Raw genomic sequence first — 14,575 nt, 5'->3', positions numbered from 1 at the left:
CTTATTAATATTAATCAAAGAAGAGGACAAAAATAGTAATACTTGTAGTTTTATTATAACACGTTACTACATACGGAGTAAGTGTATACTCGTGGTAGATAGAGAGAGCTTAGTATTGTACTTAAATTATCAAGGAAGAGGGACCACTTATATATTATCATGCTGTCATAGACAACAAAAACATGATTTGTACAATTATACTCGATCATCTAGAAATTATTTGACAATAATACCAGTACATTATCGTTTGTGCTTTTAATTACTGTATTATATAGCTGACGACAGAGATGAAGTCACTAATTATACTCTAACTACAGTTTATACTTTATAGGTGGAAAATGAGAACTGAAATTAGTGAAATACAGATTATTTGACATTTTTCACCTTTATTATATTCTCAAAGCAATATATATAATCCAACATATTTAAGATACAAATTAGATCATGGATATGCACCATAATCTATTAATCGAGGCGATTACAACAAGTTATATCCACTAGAGACAAGACTTTTTTTTTTTTTTTTTTAAATGTATAGATCACAAACATAGTCAAAGTGGGTCAGGTGAAGTTTACAAAAACTACTAATAAAACACTTATAATACAGAAATAGCAGTTGTTAATTGGAAAACTAGCTCCTAGAGCCTAAGCTATTGGAGTATGTAGTTGTAAATGCAATTGCTTTAGCTCAACTATATTTAAGGTAAATAAATACTCCGTAATAACTACATCCTAAAACAGTAAAACCTAATCAAAATACAACTCTTATAAGTCAATCTAGTAATGTACTACAATATTCATCATCAAATTTGTCCAATGTTAATACAATCCACATGGTATACAATATCAACAATTTTTTTGACCCGGTAAAACCATTGTATACAAATCCAATAATTATCGTCAAACATGCCCTTATACATTCACCTACTTCCAATTTATACAAGAGTGATTGGTTAAATACATTACTTACTTCATTTCACAAATATTAATTAAGAAGTTTAATAAATATTGCAATATTTCACTATCTGCCCATGTAATCTATCTTTCTATCTTATTATTTATCATATGGGTTCTTATAGTAAATCCGTGTTCCATTCCCATATTACTATACTACAACCCTGTTCTTTTCGAGTTGCTCTGCTATATTGAAACATGCTCTGCTGTGCTGAAATTTGCTATGCTGACACTTGCTCTGCTATGCTACAATTTGCTATGCTATGTTGAAATATACTTTGTCCTGCTGACAGCTGCTCTGCTATGCTAAAATCAATTATGCATTATTGAAATTTGTTCTACTTTGCCCATAAGCTCAAAAGAACAGAGTCGTTTGATTTATGTTATTTGCAATGATTAGATATTTTCTATCCACACTAATATGTTAAATCATTGCAAATATATGTAAAATGAAGTAAGTATTTGAAAAACCGAGGAAGTATTACAATACCAAATGCAAAATCAAAGATCAAAGAATAAACATTACCCTTAATTCCTTATGGCCCTTAAAATATAAAAAGAACGCGGAGATGACAAAAGAATAGCAAAAGATAAGGAGTGACGTAATATTTGTTCAATTTCCTTTTTGTTTTTTCATCATAAAAATGGGTCCCACTTTAGTCACTCAATGGCCACCACTAGTGATAGAAACAAATGGTATAATCGTAAATAAACCCAAAATCAAGGGCAGTTTTCATCCCTGCTTCGTGTCAAACTTAAGATTGTGATTATAAAAGTGGTGGGTTGAACCAAGTTATCAACTTCCCCAAATTAATTTTCTTGGACTCAAACTTTTTAACATTTTCTCTCTCCTAATATTTTTCCCAAATCTTCAAAATCTGCAATTTTCAACTCATACAAATTTCAGATTATTCTGGGAAATTATTAAACAAGGTATGTATTTGTTGACCCACCTACTTAAATCTTTCTTTCTTTAGCTTCCCACTTCCCTAAATTCATTTCTTTGATGTATTGAAACTTTATGTTAGCAATTTTTCATTTTACTTTTGATGAATTAGAACTTTATGTTTGCAATTTTGTTTCTATTTGGTTGTTGGGATTGTTTGAATTTTACTCGTTGGTTGTTCAACTTGTTGAATTGGTTGCTTTGTTTGAAACTTTCTTGTATCTTTAGTATTTTTGATTTTTTAATTTTATTTTAGTGGTTAGTAGTTTTGAGTTAATTAGGATTTGGAAATTGAGTTGAAATATTGTTTTATGTTGGAATGAATTGATCAAAATAATCCAGAAATTTGAATTTATTGATGAACAAGTATTGAAATATTGAATCTTGAGGTACGGAGTACATAATATAATATAGATAATTAATTAATAAACATTAATTAGCTTTTATTATTGATGTTTGGTGCATGAACTTTGATGATCTTTGGAGTCAGTGTTACCCTTTTATTTTTCTTTCTTTTGGATTAAAAAGTGGCTTTTTACCTTAATTCATGCCTTTTCACTGCTTCATAGCCTTCATTTGATGAATTTATGGACTCTGGCTATGCTTTTACGCGTATTATTACCTTTTGTAACTATTAGTATAAGCTTAATTAAAGGTGTATCTATTTTCGGAAAACAAAATCAAATTAAGATAACCAGGAATTCTGATGATTAGAGTAGATTGATGTTTTTGTGCTTTCTTACACATTTAATTGAGCTGAGTAGGGTGGAAAACTGGAAATTTAGGCCTTACTATAGTAGCAAGATTTAGAGATCATGATGGTAGTCTTAAGGCTTTAGTTTTTGTGATCATTTTAAGCTGTTTATAGAAAAGATTAGATCTTGAATTCATTGCAGTGTTATTGTGTTCCATAGTACTTCTACTCAATTGGCCTTTCCTTTCGGAGTTGTCCATTCGTTTAGGGAGTTTGCCCTGCATTATACATCTGGAGATTTATTGGTTTATAATCGAGTAATGCGTCTATCATTACTTTTAACAACCTTTAGTGATTGTTTTGTGCTTATTTCTTATTGTAGTCAAACAGTCCTGGTTCTGGTTAACCTGATGAGAGTTTATTATAGATTGTTATTTGTATCTCAGATTCAAATCTTTTTTACTGGTTACTTCCTGAAGAGGGAATTGAAGATGTAGAAACTGAGGGACTTTAACGGCTAGCTACATTAGATTCTGCTGCTACCTAATTCTTAATTATATCTTGATGCTACTTGATAAACATAGGATGATGAACATTGGGGCACACTGCCCTATCGTGATCGTGTTGTGTGTAGAATTGGAGTTGCTACTACAGTACTACCTGATTACTGTGATGTTCGGAGTTAGGTGGTCATGTCGAATGTCAATGTAGCCTGTTTATCTGAATGGACTGAATCATCTCAGCGTCAACATCCATAATTCCAGTGATAAGCATTTTGTTCATGTTCCACTGAGTTAGACTAATGTCAATAGCTTAAACTTTAAAGTCACACTATGTTGCAAGCAATCGAGAGATGTCTTAGATTGAGATGACAATTGAAGTCTATAAACTTATTAGGTCTTCATGCTTCAATATCTTCAATTCGATTTGAGACCTGCAGTTCCCTTTTAAGGTGTAGCTTCCTGTTTGGATATGTGAAGGTAATTAAGCAGCAAAGTTACCTGATATTGGTTTAGATATGTTTTTAATGCAAAGTACCGCACTGTGAAACCTGGATATTGCTGATCCTGTGAATTTAGTTGGAGTAATTGGTATCCGTCTTTAATTTATTTACTTTCTTTTGTATCAATTATAGTCCAGTTGAACGTTCAATAGTTGTGTCAAAGTCTTCATGTTACTTGTATGATGTGGCTTTTAAAATATTGATTGGGTGTGAATTCTTATAGTTTCTTTAAATCTTTGCAGGTAACCATTTTGCTCTTGCTCTAGCGTAACAAATAACATATCATATTCTCACTGAAGTTCTAGTTTCAAACAAAAGGCTATTAGTCTTTATCTTCCCTGAATTTTCTTTCATAAGGTCAGATAGTACAATACTAGATGCAAACATCTCAGCACAACTGCGCTACAAGTGGAGTACATGGATTCCTTTACCAGCATGCCCCTGATGTAACACCTTATTGCTCATCCCATTATCAAGTGTTCGACAATAACATGTACCCTAATAACACTACTCAGGGAAACCAGATATCTTTCCAAAACTTCAATGAAGGATATATCACATTAGACTCTGGTCAAAATGCTGGCCTTTATAACATCTATGACTCACCATCTGGTGTGAGCACCTCATCGAACAGAAGCCAGTTTTCTCCACAAGGTTCTCAGTCATACATCTCAGACCCTCCTCAATCTTCCGATAACACTTATGGTTCCCCAATGAGTAACTCCTCTGTGGTGGATGACAATACTGAACTAAGGAACCAGCTTAGAGAACTGGAGCGCTCTCTGTTGGGGCCTGATTCTCCTCGCTTGATAGATGGACACTATTGCTCTTTGAGTCACGGGGGTAATCATGGACCCTCATCAAACCAACTGACGGAGATGCTCCCTAAGATGGATCTCAAACAGGTACTGTTTTTATGTGCACAAGCAGTCTCAGAGAAGGATGTGTCAACTGCAGAAACCTTGATGGATGCTTTAGACAAGATGGTGTCAGTATGCGGGACACCAATGCAACGATTGGCTGCATACATGCTTGAAGGGCTGAGAGCAAGGCTGGAATCCTCGGGTTATACTATCTACAAGAAGCTAAGGTGTGAGCAACCAACAAGTTCTGAGCTTCTCACCTATATGCATATATTGTATCAGGTTTGCCCTTATTTCAAATTTGCGTACATGTCCGCGAATCTTATCATTCAAGAAGCTGTGGGGCACGAGGGGAGTATCCACATCATTGATTTTCAAATTGGGATGGGGACACAGTGGTTATCGTTAATCCAGTCTCTTGGTAACCGGCCTGGTGGGCCCCCACTTGTTCGTATCACTGGAGTCGATGACTCCCAATCAGTCCTTGCTCGGGGAGCAGGGCTGGAACTTGTAGAAAAGAGACTTTCAATGGAGGCTAAACAATGGAATGTGCCCTTTGAATTCCATGCAGCAGCAATGTCAGGTTGTGAAGTAAAAAGGGAGAATCTAAGCATTCGCCCTGGGGAGGCTTTGGCAGTGAATTTTCCCTACATGCTACACCACATGCCAGATGAGAGTGTGAGCACTGAAAACCATCGGGACCGCTTGTTGAGGCTAGTTAAGGAGTTGTCACCCCGAATTGTCACTGTAGTTGAGCAAGAGTCAAACACAAACACTTCTCCCTTCCTCAACCGATTCGCTGAGACTTTGGATTACTACACGGCAATGTATGAATCAGTTGATGTGGCTCTTGCTAGGGATGACAAGAAGAGGATAAATGCAGAGATGCATTGTCTTGCACGTGATATTGTTAACATGATAGCTTGTGAGGACGCACAAAGGGTGGAAAGGCATGAGCCTTTTGGCAAATGGAGGGCAAGATTGAACATGGCAGGTTTTACTCAATTGCCCTTGAGTTACACAGTGATTGATGGAGTCAGGGGTTTGATGAAGGAGTTCCATGGTAATTATAGGTTGCAAGAGTGGCATGGAGCACTGTTTCTGGGTTGGAAGAACCGCATTTTGTCATCCTCTTCTGCATGGAGGTGAGGAATACTAATGCCAAAGAACTTATCAAACAAATGGCTTGGAGTCTTGTAAAGTCCCGTTCTCCTCTCCATGTCCTGCTAAAATTTTGCTATGTTTGTGGGAATTGGAATAAGAGTTCTGGTGCCTACTTGCAGTTTATCAGTAGGGTAACAATTAACAGCTTTGGTTTTGTTTGTGCAACACCAGTATGCGATTTACTAAAAACATGTTAGATAAACAATTGGGGTTGGGGACATAGTTTCATTTTCCATTCGTAGTTGAAGTTTAGTTTTGTAGAAATTATGCTACTACTAGTAATTGTATAATGTGTGGCTATTGAAATTTATGGATACATCTTTGGTTGCACTTTGTATTTTCAGCTGAATATAATGGAGTTCAACACAAACAAAACAAGCTTTTATAATGATTGCAAATTTAAATTTGATAATCAAATCTCCTTTTCAATTTCTTTGAACTTGACTGTCCAATGATTTATGATGCTACAGATCATAGATGTGAAGACATGCGGCTATATTCTGAAGTGGACTTAGTCATTCACTCTTGAAACAGCCTATATAGCTTTGTGCATTTAAGTTGGCGTGTGCATGACATTCGATAGCGCATGTTAACTTGTGTGACACATGCTTGTCCCATGTTATGCACAAGCTAGCCACACGTGCACGTGTGTCGTGCACATATCATAGCCAGGGTACATACTTCTTTAATGTAGGTATGAAGAATTGTCCTATTATCTTAGAACCGCTTACAGGTCAACTCGGCTTGAGCTAATAGGTTATACACTTTGAGAGTGAGAGAAAAGGTAAGGAAGTTTCCACCTTAAAGTATTATTAACAGGGTTCAAATCTCTAACCTCAAGATTTTGCTTATAGGGTTCATACAATTAGGTAGACTCATAATACTACCAGCCTACCGCTATAACTATCTCCATCTTGTTGTATCTATCTTACTTGACCATTTTAATGTGACTGTTTGAGTCAATGGGAAATGAATTAATGCAGAGTGAGTATTCCTTTTTATTTTTATTTTTATTTTTATTTTTTTTTAAGTGAAGACTTTTCAAAAAAAAAAAAAAAAAAAAAGTTACTATTATTATCACTTTCACACTTTCACGTTTAAGTATAATTGGTGAGGATATGTTACCATATATAAGAAAATAAGACAATTGTTAATACTCCGTAGACAATATAAAATGAAACTTAGGGCAAATTAATAAGAAATGAAAAGGCACATGATATTAATATGAATGTCATCTATAGTTGGCTGAAATGTTAAGGTGGTACGTGACTATATGGTACCTAATACTCTATATTTGCCCACTCGTTTTCTTAAGTCCATCACTTTTCTTTTTGGATTGTTTTTAAAAGTGTTATTTCTGTTTTTTTTTTTAAGGTAATTTATAATTTCCCAACAAACCCCCGCTTACATAATACATAGAAAGTAATAACTAATAACAAATGGCTATTTGGCCAATGTGGGCCTCAGGTACATGGACCACACTACAACTACAAGGATTCAAATTGAACCTTTAGATGTTATGGCTTTAGGGGGTTTTGTGTAACACGTTGGACGGCAAATGAAATTATTTCTTAATTTAATTGTAACATGTGAAAACAACCATATCCCTTTTTTTACTCAAAAACAAATTCCTGGTATCTTCTTTGAAGTTCTGAACTGAAAGCTACATATACAATCATACATACTTCTTCCCCCACTCAAAACAGTTATTCTTGTGGTTATTTGACTAATGTAGACTTGTAGTGGCTTCTTCAACTTTTGGTTGGGATATGCCAGAACCTAAAACAGAATTTTTTTACTAAATGGCATTAAGAATCACTTGTAACCGTCCACAAATTATGAAAAATCTCCATTATTTCACCTACTCTTTATTAAAAGATAGTCCTTGCTACAACTTTTAGGAGACTAAATGTCTACTTATATCAACATAAGTTTTTTTTTCCTCTATTTAATATTTAGAAAATCATGTTAATGTGATTTGTTATCTAAGTAATATGGATGTGAGAGAACCGAGAGACCGTACAAACCACTTACAAACCGATATAGGAAAAATGTTTAATCGTTGCAATTTGCAAATAATATGAAACGGAAGTAGTATAAGCTAGGTATACATAATGATGTGTGAGATGTGTTAATTACTTAATTGTTAGTAACGCCACATACACTACCCAACTCGGGCTAAACTTCACAATTGCAAATTACAAGCAAATTAATTTCTAAGATAGTACTCGTACAATATAAATGTCATTTTCAGTCTAATGTCTTATGTCACCAAAGGTCCTTGTGACTTTTATAAAGTTGACTAGTCTAAATGTCTAAAAAAAACTTTGTTTTTAATTTCCAACAATAATTTCACCAATAAAGTTTACTTGATAAGTTATAACTTTTACGTTTTAATTAGGTTTTTGTTGATAATGATATTGGATCAATCATCAGTGACACTTATACATTCATTGTGAAGGTTCCAGGCAACTCAAATCACTTCTTTAATACAATTTGCTCCTTATATTGAGTCGTTTTTTTTAAAAAAAAAATTGTCATTAAAAAAGAAATTTCATGTTAGGCCTCCTAGCCACTTTTAGACCGACAAACCCGATCCAATCAAAAGTCCCAACCCAAGATAATATATGGCCAAATCCTAGCCCGGCCCATAATTACCTCTAGACCTATAATCCACATCTTAAAAACCTACATATAACCCATATTCATAGGATTGCAATATTATGAAACCCAAATCCAAATTAATATGGATTGGATCAACACCTATAATCCACATCTTACAGGAGATATATATACTTTTGTAACAGATAGTATGCCATTAAACTCCTCTATTTTTATTAGGGGTGCAATCAAACATCTCTCAGACATAAATAACCAAAATTCGACTCGTTTTCCATTTTGATTTTGTTCTTCATTTCCCATTATCAGATACACAAAAACTCTGATCCCAAGGCAAGTCCATCCTTAATCTTTGTGACATATATTTCATCTCACATTTCAGAATTTTGCGTATACAATATTTGTTTTTGATTATCAGGTTTATTTTTCATCCTTAATCTGGCTTAGATATACATTTAATCTCATGGGAATGTTATAAATTGTTTTTGTATTCCACAAATAAATGTTGTATTGGATTGTTGAATTGTCGATTCTTGTGGAATGGTTTACTTGGTGATTGTTGATTTTTGGCTGTAAGCGCCTTTATCGAGTATTGGTGCACATATTATCAAGTCACGTAGTCGTAATTTATGTACATTCGGCTAAGATAAAATGACATGGTTTCGTAAGTAGGCTAATGTGTTTGTTTTACTCCAAAAGATTAAATCTTTTTGTGATTTATTTACTTATAAACTCAGTTTAAGGAACATTTAGTAAAAGAGTATAAATTTACACCACAATTTCACATTGTTTGTACCTATTTTTTTTCTTGATGAACGCATATCACTATTTGGCAATAATAATATATCATCTATGTTTTCCAATAAATCACTCATTTCTTGTGACATTTTGTTCCTCCTAAAAGGAAGTCCCTGCATACTTTTGGCTCATCAAATTCAAACGAGTCATTTTAGTAAAAACATGCTGTTGTTAAGACGGTCATTGTTTGAAACATTTTTATGTACGACATTGGTTTGAGTTTCACTTCCTAGGGGTGTTGACAGAATTCAAGGGGAATGGCTTCCAAGCAGCAATCAGAAAGATTGGATGCACACGCGATGCAGAGGGAAAAAGAAAGGGAAAGGCGCCGTCTTAGAGACAGGATAAGAAGGCAGAACATGACCCAAGAGCAAAGGGATAGGCATCTTGCTAGACGCCGAAGAAATTATCAGCTCAGAAGATTGAGGGCTCAGAATGCCAAAATGTTAAGCTCTCAGCAAACTGATACTAACATAAAGTGTAATGCATCTGAGCTTGAATTGATTGACCACCATTCTTCTTCCAGTTTACCTTTACTCAATGAGCTGCCAACCACCTCTGAAACTCAAGGTTTATAAGTGTCTAAATTTGATCACATCTCATGTACTGCTTAAAGGAGTGTCATTATATGTTGAATTAAAAAATGTGTTCTTAAGAAATATCTTTTGCTATGTCTAGGAGGAGCTCATAGCATAAGGAAGAACCCGAGAAGGTTACGTGTAAATGATGTAAGGCATCTAGCTAGAAGATTACATAGTAATGTTCAACAGCAAAATGGGGGACTTCTTACAAGCTGTGAGTTACTCACTCTTTATGTTCTTTTAATTCATATTTTATCAGAACACCTAATTTACTACTGTATATATTATGTATGTGTTCATTTGACTGTTTCAGGTGTAGCAACCACTAAGAAGTTGAGATTAACTCATGTCAAACGCCTGGCTCGAGCAGTAAAGATTATTGTGGAGTAGAATTCATTCATATTCATAGAACTAAGCTAGGCACAGGGGATGTAATTCACATGGATAATGTAAGTCTCATTTGGGCAGCTTTAGTGTCATACTGAGGTATAATTAATCATTTAACTCAGGAACAGACTTTTAATTGTTGCTAAGGATAGGAGCTGCAGCCTAGTTATGCAGGAGTGTTGCAAATGTAGCGCGAGTTCATTCACATTGTATCACACAATTTTGGCAATGCAAAGCACATCTGTTTTGTAATTTTGTACTCATTGTTACTCAAACTCTTTATTTTACTTAAGTTATAAGCGTTGCACCAACAATAGTCCATAGTTCATCATGGGTGGTGCGTATGGACATTGGACATCACTTATACTCTATTCAGAGCGTTTTGGACTCTTGGACACGTACCCAAATTAATGTTAGTTTGTACTCAACGACCAAAAAGTTCCCCAGCTGATAAGAAGTGGTTCTTAATGGATTGATTATAGGCTTTATAGCATGAAAGTTGCAACAGATCGGTTTCCTTAAGCTACTGAGATCAAGTTACATTGGTTATCAAATGCATCTGCAGGTTCTTCTGCCTAAAGAAACCACAAATCTGTTTTACGAAATCCTTGTCTTACAGTTTGCAAGAGGAACAATAAAATGAAGTTTCATTGAAACATGCAAGTTTGCATGAGAACCATAAGAAACAAATCTTTTAACACCCGGGTGTATATAACAATGTCTAAATTATAAGTTGTGACATAATCACTTGTTAGGAGATAATTTTTGTAATTTATTTCATTAATCTAAAATAAATAAATAAAAAAATTTTAAAAAGAAAATTGACTACAGTTTGATAGATGATTATAATGTAGTCTTTTTTTTGACGAGAGATTATAATGTAGTCTTATGACTTTTGGCTACCACAATTTTTTAAAATGGACGGTTGAGATTATTTGTTTTTTGATTTATTTTTAAAAATTATTTTAAATATATTTTTATCATCCATAAATTATTTTTTAATATCTTCAAATTTCTGGAAATAAAAAAAATATATAAAATAATTAAAAAATAATTTTAATTAAAATTACTAATTAAAAATAAATAATCTCAGTCGTCCATTTTAAAAAATTATTGAATTACAACAATTTGATTGCCTGAAAGTTTTAGGAGTTTGAGGTAGGTTTAAACACTTTGAGTTTCGGATATTAAAGTGTATTGATTTTGTGGTTCAAACCTTTTTATTTATTTATTTATTTATAAGTAAATTTTGTGCTGGTAACAACTTTTGGGGATAAAAACTTATCTTAAATTCATAATATCATATCTAACAGCATGATGAACTACTAACCTAAATCAATCAAAACTACCTTTTATTATATGTAATTCTGGAAACAGATTCTACTCCAAATATGTTCAAAAACCCTACTTTTATTTATATAAAAAGAGTAGACTTATAGTAGAATAAGGAAAGCCAAAATACCTTCCCTCCAAAAATTATATAATTACCAGCGTTTTTGCAAGATTTAACACTAATTTCTTCCCTTTTTTTGTTTAAGAATTGTTGAAAGTTAAAGAAGATCAATGTCTTCAAGGTCTACAATGATTCAAGAAATTATTAATGGAAATCTTGATCATATTCATATTGCTCGGTTGAATTCATTAATGCAAAATTTAAGTATATCGTCCAACAATTATCAAGGTATTGATTTTTTTGTTAAGTTTTTCTTGTAACTTAATTACATGTTCTTATATTGAATATGATTCATCTATAGTCCTCTATTCTCGAATAATTAATCGTAATACTTGATAATGCACAAAATTATTTTATTCAAAATTACATACTTGTATTGAAACTAATATAACACGAATTCGACTGACTTAACTATTTTTAAGGTAGAATTTTTTTAAAATTTACCATAATCTCTCGTTTTTTAGTCTGCATTGTATCAATATTCGTTACCTATTCTCTGAAATTTCTGAATATGTAATCTGCATTGCATCACACATAACTTTGAATACTATAGATCGAATTATAAAAAAAAAAATAACATTCTGCTTCTTGGATTTGATTATATTAGGGTTTTATTAAATGCAAGATTCTCTTGTTTTATTTACAAGAATTCAGTATACAAATTGATTACAGTAATACGAAAATCAATAAGCAAAAATTTAACTGTATTTTTCTTGGAAATTCTTTGAAACAGGGCAATCTCTGCCTAATCAGTACCAAATAAACTATGATCAACCTGTAATTGGTAACAACATCATGGGTTTAGACTACAATCGTCAGTTCACAGGTGCTAGCAGTAACAGTAGCAGTAGCAGTAACAGCAGTGAATTGAATTATCGGAATTCGATTATGCAACATCCTGGTCTATATTCTACTGCAGCAGCAGAAAGACTATTGAACAATTTTACTGAATTGAGATGTTATAATAGATCAGTGATCTTACTCAAAGATTTCTTAACTGATCCCTACGTCGTAATGATGGATAAAGGCCGTTCTTCTGAATTTCTGCATCTCCTTGAAGGCTGTCCTACAGGTGTGATTGCTGGTATACTTGATAAGATTGCAAAATATCCTGAAGAGTGCCTTGTCCGTGCTTCCTGTCACCCTGTCGCGTAAGTTGTTAAGCTCTTTTATCAGTAAATGCATATATATAGTTGTGTATTCTTACAGAATTAATGAATTTGTGGTCATCTTTTGTTTATATTCAATAGATCTTCGGTGATTAAGAAGTTGATCCATGTCGCGAGGAAACTACCTTGTGTTAGTCTGTTTCCTAAGACCATTGCTCCTAGTGTTGTGAGCTTATTGAGTGACCAATTTGGAAGACATGTTGTTGAAGAATGCTTTATTTTATTGGATAAATTTAAGAACGAGGTAAGTTAGATAAATAACACTTTTTACCACATAACTAACAATATATATTGTACAATCATTAATGTAACGTTTTGCCAGATTCTATATGAACAAGTGGTAGAACATTGGTTGGATATAGCCACTACCAAGTATGGATGCATTTCGTTACAAGTTTGCATCAATCATATGGATCCCTCTCCCACGCCACGTATTCGTCAAGGCGTCTATGTCCCTTCTCTCAAGGAATGTCTTCTTAAGCTCATCTCCTACAACGCAGCATTTTTGGCACTAGATGAGCACGGGTAATTACCAATAATAATGCTTTTTTCATACAATGATTTTTAAAGTTTAAAAATGATTTAAACATTTTTATGATTTACAGGAACTATGTTTTACAACATGTAATAATGATGAACAATCCATTATGTAATGAAATAATTGCTACGGAACTAAGACCTATCTATGAGATATTGTCTAACAGCAAGAGTGGTAGCCATTTAGTGGAGAAATGTTGCGGTAGTCCTTTTCGAAGTTATGTTGCAGAGGAGCTGCTAAAGAGTAAGAATCTTCTGAGTATTGTACAAAATAAGTTCGGAAATTATGTTATTCAGAGACTACTCAAAGAGACAAAGGTAAAAAAATATATGCATTATTAGTAGTAATACTCCTAGTATATTTTTGTTATAGTAAAGTAATACATAAGATTAGATTTGTTGTTAATAGTTTCATCTTTTTTATTGTAGAAGCATGACACTTTCTTGTACGAAAAACTTTATAAGAAATTGTTGCAAGACTTGGATACATTCGAGAATACCCCATACGGAAAGAATGTTGCCAATTTGATCAAAGATCAATTGATGGAAGACAATTACAAAGCCAATGGAGACAGGATACAAAAGTGGCAACAAAAAGATAGACAAGGAGGCATATGAAATAGTTTTCGCGGTAAAATTGGGAGCATTGTTGTGAAAAAATTGCCGTATGCTGTTGATATATTTGTAGGATTGTTTGTGCTTTGTAGTGACTAATACCAACTTTGTATTTCATATTAGTTCTGGTGTGTTTGTGAATTGAGCCAAAGTCTTATTAAGTGTAATAAGTTCTTGTACTCCGTATGTTTCAGTGAAATTCTAGGTTGCAAAACTTTTTACATGAATATGATTTGTTTTCTGTTTTCATTGTTTTTTTCTTTCTTGTACCTTAAACTAACTTTGATATCACATAAACTTATATGAAATGATGGAACATGTTCCATAAAAACGCGCTATGATAATACTTCCTAGAACCCTAAATTAAAAACATAGTCCGTTGCCTGCGACCATACATGTATACATTGTTAGATTTAATGCTAAGCATTTGGACATTGTTATGGAGTATTCCATAACCCCCAAATATCACATGTAAATCCTAACCAAAGTACTATCTCATCTTTTGCATAGCCCGACACGGTTATAAGTCTTATAATTACTCCGTACTACCTAGCTAATTGTTTTAATGAGACCAATTTGGCAAACTAAATCTGCAGAAGCAATGTTAACATAAGTTAGTACATTCAGGCGTTTCAGCAAAAGTTTAGTTTTGTGACCACAATCATAGAGGAAAAAAAAAGCAGATGCTAACACCGGTTGCTACCAAAAGAAATCCTGAAGATTTTGGAAAAGAGTTGGCTAATTACTAATTATGTGATGCTCAACAAAAATTTCACATTTGCAACTCGCCGA

General features: G+C 33.4%; 1 pseudogene across 1 annotated transcript; it reads left to right on the top strand.

Annotated features, from left to right (window-relative positions):
* The first annotated feature begins 1,728 nt into the window (after positions 1 to 1,728).
* On the top strand, positions 1,729 to 5,954 carry LOC145636496 (scarecrow-like protein 21 pseudogene; annotated as a pseudogene). Its single transcript, XR_014114135.1, has 2 exons — positions 1,729 to 1,887; positions 3,840 to 5,954. The product of XR_014114135.1 is annotated as a scarecrow-like protein 21 pseudogene (transcript).
* Positions 5,955 to 14,575: the final 8,621 nt, after the last annotated feature.

The sequence above is a fragment of the Chenopodium album genome, chromosome 6 (genome assembly GCF_948465745.1).
Source record: "Chenopodium album chromosome 6, dcCheAlbu1.1, whole genome shotgun sequence".
In the NCBI taxonomy this organism is placed as follows: domain Eukaryota; kingdom Viridiplantae; phylum Streptophyta; class Magnoliopsida; order Caryophyllales; family Amaranthaceae; genus Chenopodium; species Chenopodium album.
Note: the sequence above shows the minus strand (reverse complement) of the source record. Positions and strands in the feature narration are given on the sequence as shown.